At 35.0% G+C, this 22,825-nt stretch overlaps 1 non-coding gene across 1 annotated transcript; it reads right to left on the bottom strand.

Annotated features, from left to right (window-relative positions):
- Positions 1-22,472: 22,472 nt before the first annotated feature.
- LOC131175652 (small nucleolar RNA R71) lies at positions 22,473-22,579 on the bottom strand. The gene has a single exon (XR_009145844.1). It is a non-coding gene; the product is annotated as a small nucleolar RNA R71 (small nucleolar RNA).
- Between the last annotated feature and the right edge of the window lie 246 nt (positions 22,580-22,825).

The raw sequence follows: 22,825 nt of genomic DNA, 5'->3' as shown, positions 1-22,825 counted from the left end.
TTTTTTTTTGATATTTCTAATGGTATTTATACTTCAATAGGTCTTTAATTATGTCTTAAAAATATTTTCCAGGGTTCCCCGCTGTCCAGGGCTAGTCAACGGTCCACACCGCAACTTCCCGGTGCGGTCACCCATCGCTATGGTTCTCGGCTCGTTTAACTTGGTTACATTTCATTGCTATTATTTTTCCTTTGTTTTTCTTGTATTTTCTTTTCTTGTATTTCATTATTCTATGTCTCATCACTCATATCTAAGTGTAGTTCTAGGCATTCTAGCTATTCGGACAATACTGGTCATCGGAACATTAGAACGCACTACCGAACATAGGGGTGTTACAATTCTCCCCCCCTTAAAATAAATTTCATCCGCGAAATTTTATCCAATAGCCATCTTACAATAGTCATATATTTATTTTCTCCTTTCTATATGATCGAATAATCTTTTTTCCCCCGAATTTGTATAAGACTTTTAACAATCTAATACAACATTTAATTTGTTTGTATAACACCAATCTTCTCTTACTATTGTGCTGTCTAATATTTCGGTTTATGTTCCTTCTTGAATGACCCTTGAGGTCATGTTAGAATGATTTATCTAGTCATTGGTCCTCTAACCATTCTAGTCAATAGTCTTCCTCACATTCGTAACATTTCTTTGTTATATCTAAACTAACTGTTTAAATTTCTACTTCCATAACTCTTTTTATCTATTTATATTCTATAACTTACTTCCTTTTGTACTAAACTATAACCTTTCGATTTTCTAACTTTTGTGTTTTAAATCCCTAAGTAGGATTTTTAAACTTATTTTTAACAATTAAATTTTATCCTGGCATAACTACACCAAAACAGATGCAATTGGCAATTATTCTCATCTTGGTGTACTATTGAGTAGCACGTAGCTTTACACAATAATCTCAAGTCAGTACTATAATCTGTAGCTTACAGTATAAACATCAAGAACATTGCATAGTTACTACGATACATCCCAATAGATCAAATTTTTTTATATTTTATCCTTTTCGAATTTACTGATATTCGAATCTTATTCTGATTATAATATCCATTAACAATTACTAACAGTAACATCCTTTCCCTCATCTAGAGCAATTCTATTACTGTAACTTACTTTTACGTTCTTTTGCCTTACATTATGTAGGCTTGCCATTTAGCTTTATAATTTATGGTGTGTTAGAAAATACTTTTCGCCGATAAACTCTTTCAAACTAATTTCACTTATTATCACAATCCTTATCTTAAAGGACTAATCACTAATGCATCAAAATTTATTCCTCTGTAAAGAAATAACAACAGAAAATATAGTTCTAACACTAACATAAATTTATGCAGACTCCAGGTCAAACAATACATATATATATCTTAGTTTCTAATTGAGAAAGTACCAGCAACAATGTCAAAAGTCTCAGCCTCTTCTCTCTGCCGTATCGTGTATACTCTAGTCGAAGCATCACCTTGTTCTGGCTGATTCACAGTATTCTAACTTCTAGGTGTACTACTCCTACCTCTACCTCTGCCTCTACTAACTGATGAACTCTTTGGGGTAGAAACTTGGGTTGATCCCTTTGGTGTAGTAAATGATCCAGAACGACATGGATTTACACAATCCCTAGCAAAATGACCAGTCTCTCCATAGTTAAAACATGCTCCTATGGCTCTATAACATAACCCACTATGTGGTTTACCACAAGTTTCACAAAGTCGATCTGACAGCGCATTTCTGGGTTTCTGTTGAGTTTGCTGATCGGATCGAGGTGGTTTCTGTCTAGAAGATCTATCTCTACCGGACTTCTTACTACCTCTGTTGTGTCCCCCAAAGTTTTTCCTCTTTCCAGTAGGACCACTGGAACTCTGTTCTATTGACTTTTCCTCTTTTTCTCAGGGGCCGCTTCAGATTCAATTCTTTCTAATTCTAGTGCTTGAGAAATAAGCTCAGAGAAGTTGTTATGTTTGAATCCGACCATTTGTAATCTGATACTAGGCTTCAAACCGGTTTCAAACCTCTTACATCTCTCCCTACTAGTAGAAAGTAGACTTACTGCATAATGGCTCAGGCGGGAAAATTCCCTTTTATATTCAGCCACTGATCTACTCCCCTGTTTCAGACTTAGGAACTCTTGTAGCTTCTGGTCCACATAAGCATCAGGAATATATTTTTGTCTAAACTCCCATAGAAAATCATTCCATGTTAGCACTGAAGGTTCTGCCAGACTATGGGGAATGGTTTTTCACCAGTCATATGCATCCCCCTGTAGCAGAGACACTGAATATTCAAACCTGAGCTCCTCTATATAATGTAACTTCTTGAACACCCTATCCATTCGCTCTAACCATTGTTCTGCCTCTAGAGGATCTACTGTCCCCTTGAACTCAGTAGCCCCATATTTCATCACTTTGTCATACTGCCTAGCAGAAGACTGTGGTTGTACCACTAGTGTCTGTAATGAGACTTGAGTAGGCATGTTACCAGCCATCTGTTAGAATATTGCAGTTATCTGTTAAGCGCACTGAGTAGGAAACTGCGGTACTGAGGAGGCTTGTGCGGCTGATCCATTGACATTGTGTAGGGCTAGGGCATCTCCTTGTACCTTAGCCTCTATTGATTGATCGACTGAACGATCACCTTCTTCCATAGTCAATTCGAGGATCTTAAACCTCCTGAATAGATAACCCAAGGAGATTTCCTCCCGTTAGTGCATATTTATACTGTAATGTACTGTATATATCAAACAATGACATTGAACAGTTGTACTATGAAGAAAGAGTATTCAAATTGTAGGTGAAAACAAAATTTAAAAACTAGCTCTGATACCACTAAACATGTCACACCCTACCCCTCTGTAAGGCATAACATGATCCCGTAGTATACCTAATGAATTACCAACTTCGTCTATTGATAACCCATTAAATACACTACAAGGAATTTTAAAATTTTTCTTACTTCTTTTTACAGTGGTGAGCACTATTTATAGGTGTTAAAATTTTTTAACTGAAGTGAAACCAAATAACAATTTTGAGTATCAATAATTTCTGCAAAAATTTTGGCGGAGTGCCATCTGTATTTGAATAAAATAGTTCTTCAAAAACCTGTAAAAAGCTCTTCAAATATATTTCTCAATCTCAAACTCTAACATTTGATCAACACAATATGTTTCTCAACATTTGTCAACTCAAATCCACAATAATTTTTTCAGTATTTTCAAAGGCTGAGATAAAAGAAATATATCACAATATTTACAAACCAAAATAATTTACAATTTATTTTACAACTTCAATGTGCAATTTTAATTTACAACTACTCAAAATCAAGAACGCTATGTACATACAGTGAACATATATTACAAGAAAAAATGCAAAATATGATATACTCAATATACCTGGTGAACTCTTAATATAGCATTAGCAGCCTAGTCTGCTGCCCTGTCAGTCTGTCTACCTGCGAGAATAATGAAAAGCTATCGCTGAGTAAAATTTACTCAGTGGTGCACAATAACAATTTGAAATGTGATATATAAATATTTTATTGACAATTTACAAATCAAATAATTCACAATTCCATTTCACAATTTACAAAGTTCATATAATACAAATTTGATCAAACAATTGAATAATACAGTTTTGCCAATCAATAACACTATTTGATCAAATAACTGAATAATACAATTTTGCCAATCAATAACACCATTTGATCAAATAACTGAATAATACAGTGTTGCCAATCAATAACACAATTTAGGCCATGACACAATTTTTTCACACATGCCATGTTGTACACCACGACAAGACACACTTACCCCAATAATCGAAATCAATGAGGGAGGAAGCTAGTTAAATAATGAGTACTCATCCACACTCACCTCAGATTGACAAGTCAAAGAGGGAGGAACATAATCACACTCACCCCAGACTGATAAGTCAAAGAGGGAGGAATATAATAACAGTGTCATGCTAAGTGTGAATCAAAACAATTCCAAATCACAATATTTCATACAATTCCTAAATCACATTTTATCTCAAAATTTCCATTTGCAAAGTAGGCAACACAATAATTTCCAAATAAGATTCTCAAAGCCAAAACAATAAAAAATTATCCATAACTCATTTCTCCAAATAAATTTTCTAGTAAAAGCAGTGAATATAAAAAGTATTGTGCACAGACACAATTTAAAACTATAATATTCAAATAAATTTTTAAGTAGAAAATAAGAAATCAAAATTATTGTGCACAAACACAATTTAAAATAATAACATACAAATAATCATAATTTATTTCAATTGAAAAATTCAAAAGAAATAACTATTGTGCACAAACCTTTGATAACTGTCTCTTGGCTCTGACTCAGTGTTTCCTTCCCCTTCCCTGAGTCTTTGCTAACTGAAACACACAATTTAAAGTGTTTTAGTACTCATTTAAACCGTCTCTAACAATAAGGTTTAATACTTAATTCATTGAATTCTATTATTTCCTTAGTCAACCTAAGATGTTGACCCTCGATGCATTCTAGGTGAATTAGGTTTTAATGTTACCAATATGTCACATTTGTAGCCTTTTAGTATTAGTACATATTACTAAATTCATTTCCATGTATATTGCAATTTATTGTAATTTGTCGGATTCCAGTATACTAATTTGACCTAGCCGGATGACCTAGTTTCCTCGGTTTTCATGTTTTGGTCAAAAATACAAACTTGTAGGTCTATGTCTTATTGTACGCGGAGCAAAATTTCAGGTCATTCTGAGTTATGTAGGCCAAATTATGGTCAATTTACCAATGCTGGTCAGAATGCATCAAAATGGTCACTTTAGGTCATTTTTCGATCACTTTTGGTTCGGCCAGTTTTTGGACCTGACTTTGTGCAAGCTATTTGGCTTGGTTTTGGCCATTTTTGGGCTTTGGTGTCCTCATAAGACTTGTAGATATATGTCTCAACTATTTATGGTAAAAATTTCAGGTCAATTGGACCTGTTTTGAGTGAGTTATGGCCAAAACACTAACTACTGCCCAAATGGTCAATTTTTAGGCCTTAAATGCACTAATCTGGATTTGGTCATTTTTCAAGTTACCTGCAGAATTTTGGTAAGCTTCCTTCATGAAAGTTGACACTTTTTGTGCTTAGTTTCACCTCCAATTGGAGTCACACACTTAAGGTTCTAAGCCAAAATACACACTGCCCTATTGCACATTGTTCATCACTCATCAAAGGACACATTTAACATTATCAAGTTACACATTCATGCCATTTATGTTTTGTACCATAACATAGACACATTTCACAACACATTTTTGGTCATTTTGGCAGCTTATAACCACACTCAATATGCACATTATAGTCCATAATTTTCCAAGTTCAAATTACAAACAATTTAACCACATAACCTAGCTCATTTACATGTTCAAACTCAAACCTTTATACACATGTACAAGCTGCCATAACAAGCACCATAATTCAACTATATAATTCCATAAACCAAACCATGAAATAACATATTTTGGTTCACACTTTAAGTTGCCGATTCATACATCTCTCTCAATTAACTTCCAAGCTTCCAAAATCAAGTGTACTTTCACATACATTTAGTATACATCACCCAATTTATTCCTATACACATAAACACTTCATCAATACTTTAATCTAACATTTAAATGCAAGGATAAACTGCCCTTATTGAAGTTCCATGGCTGCCAAAAAAATACCTCTCCCTTAACTCATCAAACTTCAAAAATCCTTCCACAATTCAACTACCCATAACATCCATACAAAGTTTAATGAAACAATAATTAAAATAAACATTCTTACCACTTTGGAAACTCTTCAAAACCTTGACTAAACTTGATTTCTTGCTGCCTATCTACTGGCCAAGTTGTGTAGAACAATTTTTGTTAAGGAAAATGCAAGGAAATAGGCTTGGGTCATGGGAGAATGAAGCTTGCATGAATTCGGCCATGGAGGATTTTCTTTCTTCCATTTTTGGCTGGTTTTTGCTATGTTGAAGAAGATGAGCAATCTGTCCAAAATGAAGGTTTAGTGGTCCACTTAAGTGAGTTAGTGGAGCACTATGTGAAGATTTAATGTTTATTTATCCTAAGGTTTCCAAATTCCACATTTAACTCCTATCTTTTGCTATTTACATTAGGTACCACCAATTTAATTTTTCATGACATTTTTCAAGTGTAATATCATTTATTTTTAATGTAAATTTAGGTCAAAAGACAACTCAGGGTGTCAAATGACCACAATGCCCCTGTTTGGGTTATATTTTTGATTTTTCGGTAACATCGATTTTGTCCATTTTTTTGATTTCTCACTTTTGTTTGTACTAATTAATTAATTATTTTTTGATATTTCTAATGGCTTTTATACTTCAATAGGTCTTTAATTATGTCTTAAAAATATTTTCCAGGGTTTGCTGCGGTCCAGGGCTAGTCAACGGTGCACGCCGCAACTTCCCAGTGCGGTCACCCATCGCTATGGTTCTCGGCTCGTTTAACTTGGTTACATTTCATAGCTATTATTTTTCATTTATTTTTCTTGTATTTTCTTTTCTTGTATTTCATTATTCTATGTCTCATCACTCATATCTAAGTGTAGTTCTAGGCATTCTAGCTGTCCGAACAATACTGGTCCCCGGAACAGTAGAATGCACTACCGAATATAGGGGTGTTACATTGAGTTTAATACTGCTTTCATACTTGTACTATGTATGATTATATGGGAATGTGTTAGCTCTTACTAGTTATATGTGGAGGTAGGTGTTAGTTAAGATGAGATCCGTTATCCTAAGTAAATAGGGATAAAATCCTATGTTCATTTAATTGTTCTTGATGATTTAAGTTCCTGGCTAGGACATATAGACTTAAACAAAAAAGAGTTTCTGACAAGAAAGTCTTATTAATAAAGAATTAGAATTAAAAGAGAGCATAATATTCAACGTAATTGGAGTTTGACATAAATCATATCTCCAGCTAGAATTGGAATTTCGTAATGGAGAGATTCTAGTGTATGATATGTATGATCAAGGTTTATGAATTGAAGATATAATTCATAACTAGTTGGGTAGTTATAGCACATAATGCTAGATGTCAACTATGACCTATGAGAACTTGAATGAAATCGAAATTTTATTCTGATTTTTGGAACGGTTCCAATCTCATTGCCAATTAGTGATGAACCTAGTACGTCGCAGACATAAGAGCATTTTGATCAAAGAATACTTGATTTAATTAATTAATTAAAGAGTTTAGTTGATTAATTAAATTAACAAATTTAGTTTGCAATAAGATTGCAAAGTCCCTAACAAGACTTGAAACTAAATTTATCTAAGGAAGCATACAAGTTAATATTTAAATGGTTTAAATATAAACTTGAAAATTTACTAAAGGAAGAAAATGAATTTTGGAGAATTTTGACTTGGTCAAATATTGACTAATTTGACTTAGTCTGTAACATCCCTATGTTTAGTAGTGCGTTCTACTGTTCCGGTGACCAGTGTCGGTTCGGACAGCTAGGATGCCTAGAACTATATTTAAAAGTAATGAGGAGACATAAAATAATGAAATACAAGAAAAGACAATACAAGAAAACAAAGGAAAAATAATAGCAATGAAATGTAACCAAGTTAAACGAGCCGAGAACCATAGCGATGGGTGACCGTACCGGGAAGTTACGGCGTGGACCGATGAGTAGCCTTGGACCGCGGGGAACCCTGAAAAATATTATTAAGACGTAAATAAACATATATTGAAGTATAAATGTCATTAAAAATATCAAAGAAAAATTAATTAATTAGTACAAAGAAAAACGAGAAATCGAGAAAACGACAAAACTCGGTGTTACCGAAAAATTGGGAATGCAACCCAAATAGGGGCATTGTGATCAATTGACATCCCGAGTTGCCTTTTGACCTAAATGTCCATTAAAAATAAATGATATTACACTTTAGAAATGTCATGAAAAATTAAAATGGTGGTACATAATCTAAATAGCAAAAGATAGGAGGAAAATGTGGGAAATTGGAAAATTTGATTAAACAAACCTTATAATTGATTTTAGTGCTCCAATAACGCCTTCAAAGTGGACCTTTAATCAGCATATGGGTAGAAGATTCTATCTTCTTCAACCTTGGGAAAATTCAGCCGAAACACCTCGGGAGAAAACCTCCATAGCCATCCATGGTGAGAGCTCCATGCAAGTATGTTCAAGCCACTTTTTCCATTAGGTTCCTTCACTAAACTTGACCACCATACCTTAGGCAGCATACTAGGAGCAAGAAAGTTAAGTTTTGGTGAGGTTTTGAAGAACTTCCAAAGTGGTAAGTGAGTGTTTTTAATTATTGTTTCATTAAAAGTGTAACCAAGGTTGTGGGTAGTTGATTTATGGAAGAATTTTTGATGTTGATGATTGAATGGTGATACACCATTTTGGCAGCCATGGAAACTCACTATTATAGCTTGTTTTTACTTGTTTATGGTTGTTTAAGATGTTGGTATAAGTGTTTATGTATATAAAAATAATTTGGATAATGTATACTAAGTGTATTTGTGATAGTGCACTTGGTTTTGGAAGCTTTGAAGCTAATTAAAGAGGATGTGCAAATCGGCAACCTTAAAGTGTAGTTCAAAATGTGTTGTTTCATGGTTTGGGTTGTTGAATTATGTTGTTATTGATGGCAGCATGTATATGTGTATAATGGTTTGGAATTGGGTATGTAAATGGGGTATGTTCATGTGGTAAAATGATGTAAATGGACTTTGGAAAATTCTGTATTATAGTGTGCATATTGAGAATGGTTACAAGCTGTCCAAAATGACCAAAAATGTGTTGTCAAATGTGTTAATGGTAAGGTACAAACCAGAATTGATATGAAGGAAGTAATTTGGTAAGTGTTGAATATGTAATTGGTAAGTGATGAACAATGTGTAATAGGGCAGTGTGTGTTTTAGCTTAGAACCTTAAGTGTGTGACTCCAATTGGTATGAGACTAAATGGAGGTGAAACTAGGCACAAAATGTGCCAACTTTCATGAAGGAAGCTTACCTAAATTCTGCCAAGAAGGTGACTTGAAAAATGACCAAATCTGGATTAGTGACTTGAAAGCCTGAAAATTGACCATTTGGGCAGTAGTTAGTGTTTTGACCATAACTTACTCAAAACAGGTCCAATTGATCTGAAATTTTTTACCATGAATAGTTTAGATATATATCTACAATTATTATGAAGACACCAAAGCCCAGAAATGGCCAGAACCAAGCCAAATAGCTTGCACAAGTTCAGGTACCAAAACTGGCCGAACCAAAAGTAACGTAAAAATGACCTAAACCTACCATTTTGGTGCATTCTGTCCAGCATTGGTAAATTGACCATAATCTGGTCTACACAACTCAGAATGACATGAAATTTTGCCCCGTGTGCAATAAGACATAGACCTACAAGTTTTTAGTTTGGACTGAAACCCGAAAACTGAGGAAACTAGGTCATCCGGCTAGGTCAAATTAGTACACCGAAATCCGGCAAATTGCAATAAAATGCAATATACTTGAAAATGAATTTGGTAACATATACCAACATTAAAAGGCTATAAAATATGACATATTGGTAACATTAAACCTAATTCGCCTACAGTGCATCAAGGGTCAACATTTTAGGTTGACTAAGAAAAATAATAGAATTCAATAAATTAATTATTAAGCCTTATTGTTAGAGATAGTTTAAATGAGTACTGAAACACTTCAAATTGTGTGTTTCAGTTAGCAAAGACTCAGGGAAGGGGAAGAAAACACTGAGTCAGGGCCAAGAGACATTTATCAGAGGTTTGTACGTAACAGTTATTTCTTTTGAATTTTTCAATTAAAATAAATTATGACAATTTGTCTATTATTGTTTAAATTGCGAAAGTTTGTTTGAATGATATTTGATGGATACTTATTGCTTGAAAAATATTGTAAATGGTTTGAAACCACAGCTATCATGTATATTGATTGAATTCCTCACTAGCTTGTCTAGTAGGACGAATTGACTTTGAATTCCCTCTTTGGCTGAAGTGTTGAGGTGTGTGCCTGTTGAAGACGAATAGAATGAGCACTCATATTATTGCTAGCTAGTTATGTTATTCCTCACTAGCCATCGACTTTTGGGACGAATTGGACTTTGGAGCATGATTAAGCTGTGTGTGTAATTTATTGATATTTATTGTGATATTGTGAAATGGAGTTTAAATTCTTTATGACATTCACTGTCTTTGAATTTAACTATGGTTTTAAGTATCCACATTTTATACGACTTATGATTTATGATTTAAAGTTGCATTTTGTTAATGTTGTGCACCACTGAGACATTGGCTCAGCAATAGCTTTTCATTCTTTGTCGCAGTGAGACAGACTAAATTCCGCTAGTGCTACATTGAGAATTCATCGGGTATATTGAGTATACCAAATTTTGCATTTGGTATTGTAATGTATGTTCACTATATGTATATATTGTTCTTGGTTTTGAGCAGTTGTAAATTAAAATTGTACATTAAAATTGTACATTAAAGTTGTAAACTAAATTTGTAAATTATTTTGGGTTGTAAATATTGTGATATATTTCTTTATCTCAGCTTTTGAAAACACTGGAAAATTATTATAGATTTGAGTTGACAAATATTGAGAAACTTATTGTGTTAATTGGATATTGGAGTTTGGGGATTGAACAAAATATTAGAAGTGCTTTTACAGGTATTTGAAGAATTATTTTATTCAAAATACAGATGGCACTGTGCCAAAATTTTTACAGAAACTATTAATACTTCAAATATGTTATCTGGTTTCACTTCAGTTAAAAATTTTTTTAACACCTGTAAATAGTGCTCACCACTGTAAAAAGAAGTAAGAAAAGGTTTAAAATTCCTTGTGGTGTATTTAATGGATTATCAGTAGACGAAGTTGGTAATTCATCAGGTATACTACGGGATCATGTTATGCCTTACGGAGGGGAAGGGTGTGACATGTTTTAGTGGTATCAAAGCTAGTTTTTAAATTTTGTTTTGACTTGTAATTTGAATATTCTTTCTTCATAGTACAACTACTCAATGTCATTGTTTGATACATATAGTACTTTACATTATAAATATGCACTAACAGGAGGAAATCTCCTTGTATTATTTATTCAGGAGGTCTAAGATCCCCAAATCAACTATGGAAGAAGGGGATTGTTCAGTCGATCAATCTATAGAGGCTGAGGTACAAGGGGATGCCCCAGCCCTACACAATGTCAGTGGATCAGCAGTACCAACCCCCTCAGTACCGCAGTTTCCTACTCAGTTTGCTTAGCAGATGGCTGCAATGTTCCAACAGATGGCTGGTAACATGCTTACTCAAGTCCCACTATAGACACCAGTGGTACAACCACAGTCTTTTGCTAGGCAGTATGACAAATTTATGAAATATAGGGCTACTAAGTTCAAAGGGACTATAGATCCTCTAGAGGCAGAACAGTGGTTAGAGAGAATGGATAGGGTATTCAAGAAGCTACATTGTACAGAGGAGCTCAGATTTGAATATTCAGTGTCTTTGCTACAGGGGGATGCATATGACTGGTGGAAAACCATTCCCCATAGTTTGGTAGAACCTTCAGTGCTAACATGGAATGATTTTCTACGGGAGTTCAAACAAAAATATGTCCCTGATACTTATGTGGACCAAAAGCTGCAGGAGTTCCTAAGTCTAAAACAGGGGAGTAGATCGGTGGCTGAATATGAAAGGGAATTTTCCCGCCTGAGCCATTATGCAGTAAGTCTATTTTCCACCAATAGGGACAGATGTAAGAGGTTTGAAATCGGCTTGAAGCCTAGTATCAAATTACAAGTGGTTGGATTGAAACATAACAACTTCTCTGAACTTATTTCTCAGGCACTGGAATTAGAGAGAATTGAGTTAGAAGTGGCCCCAAGAAAAAGAAATCAGAGAAGACAGAAAAGGAGAAAAAGGGGAAGTCAGTAGATCAGAGTTCCAGTGGTCCTACTGGAAAAAGAAAGAACTTTGGGGGACACAACAGAGGTGGTAAAAAGTCCGGTAGGGGAAGATATTCGGGACAGAAACCTCCTCCATCTAGTCAGCAGAGTACCAAAAGTTCCTCCCCTCCCCGCCAATGTGAAACTTGTGGTAGAAGCCATGGTGGGGTATGCTACAAGGCCATAGGAGCTTGTTATAACTGTGGAGGCATAGGACACTTTGCCAAGGACTGTACCAGTACCCGTAGAGTTGGGCCACCTCCTACTACTGCTGAAAGGTCAGTTCAGAATCCCATCACTAGAGATTCACAACCACCTAGCAGAGGTAGCGGCAGAGGTAGAGGTAGTCCAGCAGGCAGCCAAGGCACAGTGAATCAATTAGAGCAAGGCAGTGCTCCAGTCAGAGTCTACGCAATGAGACAGAGATAAGAGGTCGAGATATCTTATGTTGTGGCTGGTACCTTCTCAACTTTTAATCAAGATGTGTTTGTGTTATTTGATCCGGGATCTACCCATTCCTATGTGAGTACTAGCATCATTGATTGCATTGCTGTTCCATGTGTGAAAATGGACTTTGAGGTGCTAGTAACAAGTCCACTAGGATAGGAGGTCAGGGTCAATAAAATGTATAGGGATTGTCCTTTGGTGATCCAAGGACACACTTTTCTGTCTGGTCTCATTGAAATGCCCTTCAAAGATTATGATATCGTCTTGGGCATAGATTGGTTAGCCAGGCATTAAGCCATGATTGACTGTAGACTGAAGACAGTCACTTTTGGTCTCCCTCAGTACAGTGAAGTGGTAATACATGGGGAGAGGCAGTTATTGCCATCAAACATCATTTCGATTGCACTAGCAAAAAAAAAAAAAATGATCAAAAAGGGGTGTGAAGCATACTTGGCACATGTGGTAGACACCCAAGTGGGAAGTCCAGCATTGAAGGACATCTCTACAGTATATGACTTTCTAGATGTGTTTCCTGATGAATTGCCAGGATTACCTCCAGAAAGAGAGGTGCAGTTTGAAATTAATGTTATGCCTGGTGTGGATCCAATCTCCATAACACTATATAGAATGGCACCAGCAGAGTTGAAGATACAGTTGCAAGAACTACTTGAAAAGGGCTTCATCCACCCAAGTGTGTCACCTTGGGGAGAGCCAGTATTGTTTGTCAAGAAGAAGGATGGCACTCTTTACTTATGTATTGACTACTGGCAGTTGAATAAGGTGACAATAAAGAACAGATATCCATTGCCTTGCATTGATGATCTGTTTGATCAGTTGAAGGGTGCAGCTATATTCTCCAAAATTAATTTGCGATCTGGTTATTATCAGTTGAAAATGCAAGAGCAGAGTATTCCAAAGACTGCTTTTAGAACTCGATATGGCCACTATGAGTTTTTGGTAATGCCATTTGGGTTAACAAATGCTCCAGCTACTTTTATGGATCTGATGAACACTATCTTCAAACCATATCTTGACTAATTTGTGGTGGTGTTTATTGATGATATTTTGATATATTCGAGGAATGTAGAAGAGCATGACAGACATCTGCGGATTATACTGCTGACTTTAAGGGAGAAACAGCTATACGCCAAATTATCAAAATGTGAATTTTGGCTAAAAGAAATCTCCTTCTTGGGACATGTTGTGTCAGCTGAAGGGATCAAGGTAGATTCCAGCAAGGTAGAAGCTATCCTTAATTGGAAGCCGCCCAGGAATATCACAGAAATTCGCAGTTTTCTGGGTTTAGCCGGATATTATCGCCGATTTGTGAAAGGGTTTTCTATGTTAGCTTCTCTACTAACCAAGCTGCTTCGGAAAGATGTAAAATTTCAGTGGATAGATAAATGTCAGCAGAGTTTTGATGAGTTGAAGAGGTGTTTGGTTAAAGCTCCAGTCCTTACTTTACCTGCACCAGGTAAAGAATACACAGTTTATAGTGATGCTTCTCACAATGGGTTAGGCTGTGTACTGATGCAAGATTGAAATGTCATTGCTTATGCATCATGCTAGCTAAAACTGCATGAGAGGAACTATCCAGCACATGATTTGGAGCTTGCAGCTATTGTTTTTGCTCTGAAGATCTGGAGACATTATTTTTATGGGGAGAAATGCTACATCTACACAGATCACAAGAGCTTGAAGTACTTGGGCACTCAGAAGGAATTGAATTTGAGGCAGAGGAGATGGTTAGAACTGATTAAAGACTATGATTGCTTAATAGACTATCAGCCAGGGAAAGCAAATGTGGTGGCTGACGCCTTAAGTTGCAAGACTATGGAAAGTCTCAGAGTTTCTCTTTTATCCATGGTACATGAGTTGAAATCACAGCATGCTAGTTTGGAGATTGATGATGAGGGATAGATAGTAGTTGCATGGCATGTACTACCAGTGTTGATTGATCAGATCAGAATGGCTGCTCAGAGTGATGAAAAATATCAGAAGCTACAGAAAGAAGTCCAGCAAGGCAAGAAAACCTGAATTCTTTGTGAGAGATGATGGTTTATTGCTACATCAGGGCATAATGTGCGTTCCTAATGATATGGAATTGAGACAGATCATCATGAAGGAAGCGTATGAGTCTCCTTATGCTATACATCCTGGTGGAACTAAAATGTACAGAGGGCTGAAAGAGCATTACTAGTGGATGGGTATGAAGAGGAATATAGCTGAATTTGTTTCCAAATGCCTAACTTGTCAGCAAGTAAAGGCAGAACATCAAGTTCCAGCTAGTTTGTTACATCCATTGCCAGTACTAGAGTGGAAATGGGAACGGATAACTATGGATTTTGTGATGGGACATCCGAGGAAACAGAATAGTCATGATGCAGTATGGGTTATAGCTGATAGACCAACCAAGTTTGCTCACTTTTTGCCAATCCGGATGGACTATAGTTTGGAAAGATTGGCCAGATTGTACATATATGAGATTGTAAAACTGCATGAAGTGCCAGTATCGATTGTATCTGATAGAGATCCTAGGTTCACTTCTAGATTCTGGGGTAATCTTCAAAGAGACCTAGGAACTAGATTGAACTTCAGCATAGCATTCCACCCACAGACAGATGGCCAGTCTGAGAGGGTAATTCAGATATTGGAGGATATGCTATGGGCTTGTGTGATTGAGTTTGAAGGTAGTTGGGATATACATTTGCCTTTAATTGAATTTGCTTATAACAACAGCTACCAATCAAGCATTGGGATGCCTCCATATGAAGCTTTGTATGGCAGGAAGTGCAAAACTCCCTTATGCTGGGATGAAGTAGGTGAAAGAAAGATGATTGGGCCAGAAATTATTCAACAGACAGAGGAAAAGATTAGATTGATCAGAGATCGACTCAAGGCTGCATCAGACCATCAGAAGTCCTATGTTGATCTGAAGAGAAGAGTCATTGAATATGCAGTGGGTGATAAGGTATTCCTTAAAGTTTCTCCTTGGAAGAGGATTATGAGATTTGGCAGAAAGGGGAAACTGAGTCCTCATTTCATCGGACCATATGAGGTTCTGGAGAGAGTGGATCTTTTGGCATATCGATTGGCATTACCTCCAGAGCTAGAAAGGATACACAGTATCTTTCATGTGTCCATGTTAAGGAGGTACAGATTTGACCCATCTCATGTACTATCAGTTGAAGAGATTGAGGTAAATCCAGACCTCTCATATGAGGAAGAACCCATAGAAATTCTGGCATATGAGGTGAAGTAGCTGAGGAATAAACAGATACACCTGGTTAAAGTGCTGTGGAACCATCATTCAGGCCAAGAAGCCACTTGGGAACGTGAAGAGGACATGAGGAGATAGCACGCACAGCTGTTCAAAAGCTGATGCTAAGTAAAATTTCGAGACGAAATTTATATTAAGGGGGCGGGAGAATCCTATGTTCGGTAGTGCTTCTACTATTCCAGTGACCAGTGTCAGTCCGGACAGCTAGGATGCCTAGAACTACATCTAAAAGTAATGACGAGACATAAAATAATGAAATACAAGAAAAGAAAATACAAGAAAAACAAAGGAAAAATAATAGCAATGAAATGTAACCAAGTTAAATGAGCCGAGAACTATAGCGATGGGTGACCGCACTGGGAAGTTATGGCGTGGACCGTTCACTAGCCCTGGACCGCGTGAAACTCTGGAAAATATTTTTAAGACATAAATAAACATATATTGAAGTATAAATGTCATTGAAAATATCAAAGAAAAATTAATTAATAAGTACAAAGAAAAATAAGAAATCGAGAAAATGACAAAACTCGGTGTTACCGAAAAATCAGGAATGCAACCCGAATAGGGGCATTGTGGTCAATTGACATCCTGAGTTGCCTTTTGACCTAAATTTCCATTAAAAATAAATGATATTACACTTTAGAAATGTCATGAAAAATTAAAATGGTGGTACATAATCTAAATAGCAAAAGATAGGAGGAAAATGTGGGAAATTGGAAAATTTGATTAAACAAACCTTATAATTGATTTTAGTGCTCCACTAACACCTTCAAAGTGGACCTTTAATCAGCATATGGGCAGAAGATTCTATCTTCTTCAACCTTGGGAAAATTTAGCAGAAACAACTTGGGAGAAAACCTCCATAGCCGTCCATGGTGAGAGCTCTATGCAAGCATGTTCTAGCCACTTTTTCCATTAGGTTCCTTCACTAAACTTGACCACCATACCTTAGGCAGCATACTAGGAGCAAGAAAGTTAAGTTTTGGTGAGGTTTTGAAGAACTTCAAAAGTGGTAAGTGAGTGTTTTTAATTATTGTTTCATTAAAAGTGTAACCAAGGTTGTGGGTAGTTGATTTATGGAAGAATTTTTGATGTTGATGATTGAATGGTGATACACCATTTTGGCAGCCATGGAAACTCACTATTGTAGCTTGTTTTTACTTGTTTATGGTTGTTTAAGATGTTGGTATAAGTGTTTATGTATATAGAAATAATTTGGATAATGTATACTAAGTGTATGTGTGATAGTGCACTTGGTTTTGGAAGCTTTAAAGCAAATTGAAGAGGATGTGCAAATCGGCAACTTTAAAGTGTAGTTCAAAATGTGTTGTTTCATGGTTTGGGTTGTTGAATTATGTTGTTATTGATGGCAGCATGTATATGTGTATAATGGTTTGGAATTGGGTATATAAATGGGGTATGTTCATGTGATTAAATGATGAAAATGGACTTCGGAAAATTTTGTATTATAGTGTGCATATTGAGAATGGTTACAAGCTGTCCAAAATGACCAAAAATGTATTATTAAATATGTTAATGGTAAGGTACAAACTAGAATTGGCATGAAGGAAGTAATTTGGTAAGTGTTGAATATGTAATTGGTAAGTGATGAACAATGTGCAATAGGCCAGTGTGTTTTTTACCTTAGAACCTTAAGTGTGTGACTCCAATTGGTATGAGACCAATTGAAGGTGAAACTAGGCACAAAATGTGCCAACTTTCATGAAGGAAGCTTACTTAAATTCTGCCTAGATGGTAACTTGAAAAATGACCAAATCCGAATTGGTGACTTGAAGGCCTGAAAATTGACCATTTGGGCAGTAGTTAGTGTTTTGACCATAACTTACTCAAAACAGGTCCAATTGACCTAAAATTTTTACCATGAATAGCTTAGACATATATCTACAATTCTTATAAAAACATTAAAGCCCAGAAATGGCCAGAACCAAGCCAAATAGCTTGCATAATTTCAGGTACCAAAACTGGCCGAACCAAAAGTGACCTAAAAATGACCTAAACCTATCATTTTGGTGCATTCTGTCCAGTATTGGTAAATTGACCATAACTTGGTCTACACAACTCAGAATGACCTGAAATTTTGCCACACATGCAATAAGACATAGACCTACAAGTTTGTAGTTTGGACCAAAACCCGAAAACCGAGGGAACTAGGTCATCCGGCTAGGTCAAATTAGTATACCGAAATCCAGCAAATTGCAATAAAATGCAATATACTTGAAAATGAATTTGGTAACATGTACCAACACTAAAAGGCTATAAAATGTGACATATTAGTAACATTAAACCTAATTTTCCTAGAATGCATCGAGGGTCAACATTTTAGGTTGACTAAGGAAAATCATAGAATTCAATAAATTAATTATTAAGCCTTATTGTTAGAGATAGTTTAAATGAGTACTGAAACACTTCAAATTGTGTGTTTTAGTTAGCAAAGACTCAGGGAAGGGGAAGGAAACACTGAGTCAGGGCCAAGAGACATTTATCAGAGGTTTGTGCACAACAGTTATTTCTTTTGAATTTTTCAATGGAAATAAATTATGACAATTTGTCTATTATTGTTTAAATTGAGAAAATTTGTTTGAATGATATTTGATGGATACTTATTGCTTGAAAAATATTGTAAATAGTTTGAAATCATAGCTATCATGTATATTGATTGAATTCCTCACTAGCTTGTCTAGTGGGACGAATTGACTTTGAATTCCCTCTTTGGCTAAAGTGTTGAGGTGTTTGCCTGTTGAGGACGATAGAATGAGTACTCATATTATTTCTAGCTAGCTATGTTATTCCTCACTAGCCATTAGCTTTTGGGATGAATTGGACTTTGGAACATGATTAAGCTGTGTGTGTGATTTATTGATATTTGTTGTGATATTGTGAAATGGAGTTTAAATTCTTTATGACATTCACTGTCTTTGAATTTAACTATGGTTTTAAGTATCCACTATTTATACGACTTATGATTTATGATTTAAAGTTACATTTTGTTAATGTTGTGCATCACTGAGACATTGGCTCAGCAATAGCTTTCATTCTTTATCACAGACAGATGATTGTGACAGGCTAGACTAGGCTGCTAGTGCTACATTGAGAGTTCATCAGGTATAATGAGTTTACCATATTTTGCATTTGGTATTGTAATATATGTTCACTGTATGTATATATTGTTCTTGGTTTTGAGCAGTTGTGAATTAAAATTGTACATTAAAGTTGTAAACTAAATTTGTAAATTATTTTGGCTTGTAAATATTGTGATATATTTCTTTATCTCAACTTTTGAAAACACTGAAAAATTATTATGGATTTGAGTTGACAAATATTGAGAAACTTATTTTGTTGATTGGATATTGGAGTTTGGAGATTGAACAAAATATTGGAAGTGCTTTTTACAGGTTTTTGAAGAACTGTTTTATTCAAAATACAGATGGCACTCTGCTAAAATTTTTACAGAAATTATTAATACTTCAAATGTGTTATCTGGTTTCGCTTCAGTTAAAAAATTTTTTAACACCTGTAAATAGTGCTCACCACTGTAAAAAGAAGTAAGAAAAGGTTTAAAATCCTTTGTGGTGTATTTAATGGATTATCAGTAGACGAAGTTGGTAATTCATTAGGTATACTACGGGATCATGTTATGCCTTACGGAGGTGTAGGGTGCGACATAGTCAAACTTTAACATTTTGACTTGGTCAAAGTAAGAAGAATATTAATTAGTTAATGATGATTAATTAATTAATACTGGCCTAATTAATCATGATTAATTAAATCTTAATCTCTTGATTAATATTAAGTGTTGACAAATAGACCAATGAGAATAAGACAAGAATTTTGATTAACCAATTAATATTCACCATTTGTTAACTTATATTAAATGAGAGATTAAAAAGGCATAAGAAGAAGTAAATGTATCTTCTTCCTCCATGCTAGCTGGCCATACTTCCTCTCCCTTTTCTTTAGCTTCATCTTCATCCTTGCTTTAGATGAATTTCTAAAGAAGCAACTAATTGAACTTCTAAAGGAATTACAAGATTGTTTTGCTTAGAGCCATGATGAGATACCTAGATTGAGAAGGGAGGTCATTGAGCACAAGCTACCAATAAAAGAGGGGTACAAGCTGTTTAAGTAGCCTCCAAGGAAGATGTCAATAGAAATTTAGGTTAAGGTCAAAGAAGAGATCTAGAAGTTGCTCATAGTAGGCTTCATTAGGCCTACTAGATATGTAGAATGGCTTTTCGATATCATTCCAGTTATGAAGAAAAATGGGAAGTTTGGTCTGTGTTGATTTTAAAGACATAAATGCTGACACTTCAAAAGATGTTTACATGATGCTGATCGCCAATATGCTAATTGATAGAACAATTGTTCATGAGTTATTATCATTTATGGACATATTCTTTGGCAGCAGCTAGATCTCGATTACAAAAGAAGATGTGTTTAAAATAACATTTAGATGGCTGAGGGCAATTAACACATTTGAATGGTCGGTGATGCCTTTTGGGTTAAAAATGTGAGAGCTACTTGCCAATTGGCAATGAACACCATTTTCATGATATGATTGGTCACTACATGGAGGTATACATTGGCATGTAGTGGTCAAATCTAAGAAGGTGGCATACTATCTGGACAACCTGTGAAAGGGCTTGGAAAGGATAAGAGTATTTGTACCAAAGATGAATCCATTAAACTGTGCATTTGGGGCTAAAACTAGGAAATTTGATGCACTTGCATCATATAGGCATTTAAGGATAGTAATTATTGCCTTTTTATTCATGTTTAGTTTGTTAATCACATTGCTTTTAGTAAATTTTGTTATATTTTTAGAAAATATGTTGATCTAACCTAATTCCTTGATTTTTATATTATATTAGATGTTTTGATGTGCAACCTAGCATTTTAAAAGACCATTGCATGGCCCATGTAATATACCTTGTGCAGCACTCTCCACCCCGCGTAACCTTTTGTGCTAGAAGGAACTTCAAGATATTAGCCAGTATAAAACATTACACAGCCCTACCCTATGCAATGCTACACAGGCCATACACAGACTCCAGTAAAGAGTCCCAACTCAACTTTTCTTCATTTTTGCTCATTTCAAAAGGGCTTCTAAGGCTATTAGGACTCTGGATTGAGGACTTTTACACTAGATATAAATATAATAAGTCAAGAATAAAATGCGATATCAATTTTTACACATTAAAGCATTGCATTCCACCTTTGCAAAGACTAAGGGAGAGATTGATTGAAAAGATTTCTAAAAGAGATTTTCAATCGAAGTTCTAAAAGTCCAAAGCTGCAAATTCTCATTTTGGGTTCTTTTATTCAATTTCTTCTAATGTTTTCTCTTAGTTTTCTTATTTTATAATTAGTTATAAAAATCACCATGAGTGAGTAGTTTTCTTAATTTTAGAGTTAAGGATGCAACATTTTTAACTCAATTATGAAATTAGTTTAATTCTATTTTAAAAAATCAAGGATTTTATTCTTTGATTCAATTTCTTGTATTCTTAATGAATGTTATGTGTTGGTACCCATTTAGCATTGATTTTAGATATTAATTGAAGGACTAAAACGTGAAGGTTAATATTGGAAGAACATGTTTTTGAACTTAGGATTTTCAACCTAGAGATAGGCTATAATTTTATGTAGATCTAGTAATTAATTAAAGAACTTAATGGATCTTAATATATTTAATCACTATGAAAGTAGGGTTTAAGTTATTTAAGATACAATTTGAGTGCCTTGAGAGAGGACTTAAAGTAACCTATGATTAATTTCTTTGAAAGTAATAATTCCTAATTCATTGAATAAGTTGGGTTGAGTTTATGATTGATTGAAGTGTGAACCCCCTAGCTCTAGAATGCTTTCACTTATTGATATTTTAGTTTAGTTAATCAATTCTCATTTACTTTCTAGCAATAATTAGTTTAGTTTATAATTTTCCCTCAAATTCGATAGTCTAGATATATAATTATAATTATTGTGTAGTTTAGTAATCAAACACAATCCTCATGGGAATGACACTCACTCATTACTCTATTACTCATCATGGTCTGTACATTTATGAGATTTTGCAAATATGTTTTTGGCATCATTGTCAAGGATCAGTGCTTTGATATTAAATAATAGGCAATTTGATTAATTTAGAAAATTTATTTTATTTAGTTTTTACTTGCATACCTTATTTTGTTCTTTTGCTTTAATACTTTTTAGGACCTCTGTTTAGTTTATGTCCAGAACTAAACCTGAAGAAGAATTAGTTAAATTGGATCTAGAGATAGATAAAACTCTAGAAGCTATCAAAAAGGGGAAAAAGCAACAAAAAGCTAAAACTTCAACCATGGAGGTCAATCACCCAAAACCCCTGAGAGACTACGCAGTGCCTACTATTCTAGGATTCCAGCCGAGTGTAACTAGATCGGCAATTGATGCTCATAATTTTGAACTGAAGCTTGCATGGCTTCAGATGATTCAATAATTCTAGTTTGGAGTATCACCTATAGAGGATCCATAATATCAGCTCTAATGCTTTCTCGCTTTATGTGATACATTCAAGATAAATAGCATTTTTGAATCTGCTATTCGACTTAGAGCATTCCCATTCTCTCTTAGGGACAAAGCAACAAAGTGGTTATTATCTTAACTTATAGGATCACTCACTAATTGGGCTAATCTACCATAAACCTTTTTAGCAAGATACTTTCCACCTAGAAAGATAGCTAAACTTTGAGTTAAACTCAACAATTTCAAACTAAAAGATGATGAATCTCTTTATGATGCATGGGAAAGGTATAAAGATCTTTAGAGGGAGTTCCCACACTATGGCTTTTAAGATTGGCTTCTTATTCAAAACTTCTACAATTGACTTCTACCATCAATAAGGAATACTATTAGTGGCTAGTGGAGATCTAATGGAGAAAACCACTACCAATGCTTTTCATCTCTTAGAGATGGTCACCTATCATAACTTCAAATAGTCAAATGAAAGAGGTGACAGAGGAAGGATAGTTAAAGTACTAGAACTAGATGCACTAAGCATGATCAATGCTTACTTTGACCAATTAACAAAGAGGC

Source organism: Hevea brasiliensis, chromosome 17 (assembly GCF_030052815.1).
Source record: "Hevea brasiliensis isolate MT/VB/25A 57/8 chromosome 17, ASM3005281v1, whole genome shotgun sequence".
Classification (NCBI taxonomy): Eukaryota; Viridiplantae; Streptophyta; class Magnoliopsida; order Malpighiales; family Euphorbiaceae; genus Hevea; species Hevea brasiliensis.
Note: the sequence above shows the minus strand (reverse complement) of the source record. Positions and strands in the feature narration are given on the sequence as shown.